The following is a 6,993-nucleotide window of genomic DNA, read 5'->3' as shown; positions in this document are numbered from 1 at the left end:
ATTCTGTAACATTTCATTTCCTTAATCTTATGAATAGATACAAAGATTTCTACATGGGTTGAAAATAACTGTAGAAAAGTTCAACTTTATACAACAGGCATGACAGGGGGAAAATAAGATAATCAGGTTCAATGTTATATGAAACCCTAGTTTGTCTTAATCATATTTCGGATTTCAAGAAAATATAAAGAATGGGTTTTATATGGTTTATAGGGAAAGAAAACCAAACCATTTTCCAGAAATTTTTCGCATGAATTTATCAAAGAAAAGTTAAAAACATTCATTTAACCTTAGATTTGCTAATCAAAATGGTTCTATCACATGCCATCCAAAATCTTTAAGAAAACTTGTCGTTTTGAATGTCTAATAAACAAATACAAAATCATGTGTTTTACTACATGTAAATGAGGCTGTAAAAAGGTTATTGTGTGTTATAATATTATTTTTGATGTATTAATATATATACAAATTCATTGTTTGTAAATTTGATGTTGAATTGATACTTTTAAAGCATTTATACAACTCTTGATTTTTATTAAAATTTGTTTTTACTTATTTATTTTTTTAATATGAAGATTTTGTCATGCCACTAATGCTATTGTATTTAGCTGTATTAGAAGAAATATTTAATGTTTGCCTTTTTGTTTTGATTGAAGCATAACATACACATGTACACACTGCAAGTGAAAAGAATATGAGAAAATGAAGTGAAATTGACTAGTTTAAGAGAGTTTCTTTTTTAAATAAATAAATAAATTTAAAAAAAAAGACGGCATCTGTCAGCATAAATTCAAGATTTTTTTTACACTTGTTAATAATTGGCAAATGGAGATTTTTCTTTTGTTGATACAGAATACTGCTACAAGTAATTTCAGGAAATATTTTACATTGAATTAATAAGAAAATTGCTTTACATGAGGAAGTATTTATTATTGATTTTTCTTTGATTGTGAAAAGAGTAACTGATATCCATACCAGTAGCCTGGGGGGGTTTAGGAAAAACAAATAAGCACTGTTAAAGTCCACGTTCTGTTCAAATTGTGACTGTTGAAGTCAAGTTTGTGAGTCCAAATACACCCCCCCCCCCCTTGGAAATTCCTGGCTACGGGCCTGATATCTATTGTTAACTTACAAATATATCCTTTACTACATCACAAAAACAGTAATAGTACTTGTACTGCCCCAATGACTTACAGTTATTCTGGATTTCAGTTAAAATTTAAAAAATATGTATTTTTACATGAATGGTACTTATAGAACAAATATGTCATAATATCCTAGTAAAAGTAGAGTTGAGTTCTAGTGACTATATATTTTTGTACATTAATGTTGCGTAGTACATTTGTATTTTACTTTTTCAGTGTTTCTGTACTTAGTATTTAATTGTCTTGAATCTGTTAAAGAATAAATTACTGATAAAGGGAGATAACAAATATAAATGAAAGAAAAAACAATCTTTATTTTGTTTGTGGGACTGAAGAATATTTTTATACATTGCGGTTCTACTTTCAAATATAATCAAACAAATTAAGTGTTTTCATCTGCACTACTTTTAAACTGTCAAATCTATGATGCAAGTTTTCAAATGCAACATGAATAGAACACATGGTACATTCATATATTTATATATTTGTAAATAGAAAAATATCCATGACATTTAAAAACCACATTTTCTATTGTGCTTAAGATATGTGCCATATGATATAATTGTTTGTTGGACGATCACAGTTTGCATATTTAATATCAACCTTCACAGTATAATATTTTTATCATCTTATGCATTTTTTTTTGTACATTAACATCACAAAATATTACCAATGGTTGTATAAATTGAAATGGTTGTTTTAACACATATTTATTTATATTTTGATAAAGCTGCAAGAAAAGGCAGCAGTGACCAGTATTTTTACAAGTAAATCCAATATGTTATGAGTAATGTACAAGACACATTTACTTTCATTCTTTTTTCTTAACAATGTATAAGTTTGTGATACATGCATGGAGATTTTTCTTCTTTACTTTTCCTATTCCAAGGAGAGGGGGGGGGGGGGGGGGGTAACTTTCCAGACCTGACATCCTGATATGTTAGAGGTGCTAATGTTGGAAATAGAAACAATAAGTTTTAAAAGAGTCTCTTCAACTCTCTTGGTAAGGAGCTATATTTGAGGAGTTTTCTCATTTCAAAACAAAGTAATTTTTATACACGTATAAAGTAATCTGTAATAAATTAGAAGTGATTTGATATGGGTATGTAACTATAGAAAATCTAAAGAATCTCAAGGAAAATGTCTTACTTCTTATTGTTTGATGATGATTGACCTATACTAAAAATTAAGAAGGTCACCATAAATTGGTTGATATGATTCACTAATTTTGTAAAAAAAAAAAATCATTTGTTCGTCAAGTTTTCAAGTAATATGAGGATTATATGTTTTGAGTATAAAGCAAATAAAGGAAACCAGAAAAATAAAAAGTTTCAATCTTAAATTTAGATTTGACTTAAAACATCTTTATAACTCATAATTTGAGCCTAAGAGAAGACAACCCTGCAAAACAAAATCACCAGTCTCTTCTATAATACATTGTTATTGCATTGAAGGTAATTTCCCTTATAAACTAAATATTACAAATCATTTTATTTAAAAAAAGTTCATTATTTGTTTTTATAAAAGTGATATTTCAAGATATTGACTACGAATACAGGTCTTCTTTCAGGTAAGAAAAGTTTATAAATTGGGCAACATATTAAAATGAATTTTATTGTTACATTTATTAAAATTGAATGCTATATTTTGTCTTTAAAATCTATCAGACATTTTTTCTGATAGAACTTTTATGGGATGTTAAAACTTAAGATTGGAAAGGCATAGAACTTTTATGGGATGTCAAAACTTACAATTGAAAAGGCATATCCAGTAAAATTATTTAATTTTTATCAAGCTATTTATCACTTTTGCTTTTATGTATATGAATTGTCAACAATCATTAATTTGTACAAAATGCAATCCAATTCATATATAGCTTTTCTACAATGTATTTCTCCTGTTTGTATATACTCATAGAGAATTTCTCCTTTCATACTAACTTTTTACTGCTTGAATGCTTTTTGTTACGTTATATCATGTTTTTTTGTAAATAATTTTGTTACATTTCCATGGGTATAATAAAACCATATTTTTGTCATAGAACAATATAAGCATTTAATATTGTAGTGAACCAATGTTTGCTTGTTGTGGATTATTTTTTTGTTATATTTGTCCCTTTCTTAAGATTCTATTTCTGATGTGATATATGTTAAATGTAAGTAAATGTGTAAAAATTTATTAAAGCTATATATTAACCAAATTTAGAACATAGAATATCATTAATTAGACCATAGTTTTAGACAAATAAAATGTTTTACGTATGGAAAATGATATTATGATTTCAACAGCAGTAAGGATACCACTAGTATTAGTTGTCATACTCAATAAGAACAGGACACATGTGTTAATTATATACAAGATTGCTTGATATCATAGTATTAAACATTTAAAAACAATTGAAGTCAATGAACAAAAAAAAATTAAAAAAAATATGCCAATACATGTACCACTTAAAAAACATATGTGCACTGACTGGGCTTATCAACAAATTGTATTTTTGCTCGACTGAAAATTTATTGAGAACCAATAAGGTCGGAATGGGGCATTACCCTTGTCTATTTGTCTGTACATCCTGAAATTGGTTTCTGTTCTTGAAATGTAAGTTTGCCTTTACCAAATGTTATGAAACTTATACACAATGTTTATTACCACAAAACAATGATCAAGTTTGAATTTGGGTGGCACCACTTTACCAATGAAAAAATTACTGAATTTTTCACAGCTGTTCTCTAACTTAAGTTAGCCTCAACTAAATGTTATGAATCTTATACACAATGGAAATTACAACAAAACAGAGAACAGGTTTGAATTTTGGTGGCATCACTTCTTAGTGTTCTTGATTTATGTCCCTTTACAAATTAAAACAATGCTGAATTTTTTGTTTCCATTATGTAACTAAAGTTTACCTCAACCATATGTTAGCAATCTTATACACATTGCCAATTACCACAAAACACATATCCATTTCCACATTCCCCATTCTCTTTACCAGATTTTTGCCTTGCCTTGTATGAAGTAACAAACACTTACTGTTTCTGGCATCAACATTTTGTTAAATATTGAGATAAAGTTAGTTAAAAGAGCCACTAAAGGAAAGTTAACGATATTGGGTATGCAGCTGTACCTTTAGCAAATCTCGTTTAAGTTCTGCCCCCTTAGTGATGTTTTTTGTCGAGCCTGCAAGCAAAAAGCTTGACATAGGGATAGTGATCCGGTGGCGGTAGCTACGGCGGCGGCGTTGGCTAACTTCTTAAAAGCTTCATATTTTAGAAAGTGGAAGACATGGATGCTTCATACTTTGTATGTAGATGCCTCAAGTTACGAAGTTTCCTTCAGTCACATGTCCAATGTCCTTGACCTCATTTTCATGGTTAAGTCACTACTTGAAAAAAAAATTCAGATTTTTTCTCTCTTATTATAATTAATAGGATAACTATATTTGGTATGTGCGTACTTTGCAAGGTCCTCATGCCTGTCAGACAGTTTTCACTTGACCTCGACCTCATTTCATAGATCAGTGAACAAGGTTAAGTTTTAATGGTCAAGTCCATATTTCAGATACTATAAGCAACAGGTTTTGTATATTCCGTGTATGGAAGGACTGTAAGGTGTAAATGTCCAACTGGCAGGTGTAATCTGACCTTGACCTTATTTTCATGGTTCAGTGGTTATAGTTAAGTTTTTGCGTTTTGGTCTGTTTTTCTCATACTGAATGCAATAGGTCTTCTATATTTGATGTATGGAATGATTGTAAGATGTACATGTCTAGCTGGCAGGTGTCATCTGACCTTGATCTCATTTTCATGGTTCAGTGGCCAAAGTTAACTTTTTGAGTTTTGGTCTTTTTTTCTAATACTATATGCAATAGGTCAACTATATGTGGAAGAATTTTTAGCTGTACATATGCCTGCCTGGCATGGTTCATCTGACATTGACCTCATTTTCATGTTTCATTGGTCAATGTTTAGTTTTCTTGGTTTATGTTAAGTTTATGTGACAGTTGTGATAAAGCTTTATATTTAGGACTATCAATACAATATCAATGATTAGTAAAGAAGGTAAGACATATCAGGGTGTGCACTCTTGTTTGGCTTTGAAACTGTTCCATAGGTTGCATGTTTAAGTTTGGGATTATGTCGGTTTAAGTGGATAATAAAATGGTATTGGAAAGGATTTATAACATCAAAATATCACATTTTATAACTTGTGCAATTAATTAGGTCACAATGGAGCACATAAAAAAATAACTGCCAAAACTGAACATTAGCAATGCACCTATGAAGCTGGATATGTAAAACTTACAATCCATAAACTAAAAATTAGTGTACTTATTTCTTATAGAATCTGAAATGGATTTAAAGTCGAACACTACAGGTAAATGCTACTCTGAACCATGACAATGAGGTCACAATCTGATGTACATGCTACAATCATATAGTATCTTAAATAGGACCTATCAACTCAAACTTACCTTTGATTATTGGTGTATACAGCTACATTCAGCACTCTCATATATATCAAAAGAAAGCAGTTTTTATTGGTACCCAAGAAAACCACCAACCTATTACAGGAAAAAGGTAAACGGTGTCATTAAGATAGGTGCAAACAGACATACCACCACAAGAGATATTTCAAACTGAGTGTTGACCCGCTAGTGATTGCTGAAGAAGACCACTCAGGCACTGACACCCTTCTTAACTTTGAGCAATGAACCATGGAATTGAGGTCAAGGGCACATTAACTCTGCAAGATTATCATGTACACTTTACAATCATCCTATACAACAGTCATAGTAAACATGTTACTTGCAGTATTTGAAGAGGTCGAATTTTGCAAAATCAAAAAGATAAAAGCCGCTATCAGTTCATAAATGCTGAAGTTTTTTGGGCACAATTACCTGAATTTAAAAAAAGTAAAAGAGTTGAAAGAAAATTCAAAATTTATTGGCAGTAGTTTGTTCAATCCCATTTAATTTATATTTAGCCTAACTGCAAATTTAATTTAACTTGTAGACTGTTGATTGCTTAATGTCCAGTGGCAAACATTTCATGCATATTTAGAGCGTGCATAAAAATTGCAAATAATTAGTTTTCTACAGTTTAATTTATTGTTTTCTTGTAAATTCTTTTGGATGTTTATACTCCTGTGACATACTTTTAAGGCGGTTTGAAATAATGGTTACATATATTTGGACCACCACAAGAAAATGAAAGTATATTGAATAAAGAAAGACGTTTTGCCTTCAAGCAGTCCACCTAGGGACACTCAACAGAGTTATTACAAGGGAGTGTGGAACTCTCCCTACAGAATGTACAAGATAAAAACTCTCCATTCTGACCAGACATGCAGCTGCATACTTTTACATCATTCTCAGCCAAGCAGACGCCCCACTTAGGCAAGAGTTTTACTACTGGTATAAAGAAGACATTATCATATTTCTATTCTCCAGTCATCCTTTGGTAGGACAATAGATGGAAGAGTAAAATGAGTATATATCAATAAAAGAGCAATTATAACCAAATTTGTTATTAAACAACAATATATTATTATAAATCACTTTGTAATAATGGTCAACACTGGTTAGCTAACTTCTTAAAAGCATTATATTTAAAAGCAAGAGGACCTGGATGCTTCATACTTTGTATATAGATGCCTTATGTTACGCAGTTTCTGTCTGTCATATGTCCATTGTCCTTGATCTTATTTCCATGGTTCAATGAATACTTGAAAAATAAGTTTAAGATTTTTTGTAATGTCAATTTTGTTCTTATTATGAGTAATAGGATAACTGACCTCGACCTAATTTCATTGATCAGTGAACAAGGATAAGTATTTGTGGTACAGTCTA

This window comes from Mytilus galloprovincialis, chromosome 1 (genome assembly GCF_965363235.1).
Source record: "Mytilus galloprovincialis chromosome 1, xbMytGall1.hap1.1, whole genome shotgun sequence".
Taxonomy (NCBI): domain Eukaryota; kingdom Metazoa; phylum Mollusca; class Bivalvia; order Mytilida; family Mytilidae; genus Mytilus; species Mytilus galloprovincialis.
This window is presented reverse-complemented; position numbering follows the sequence as displayed.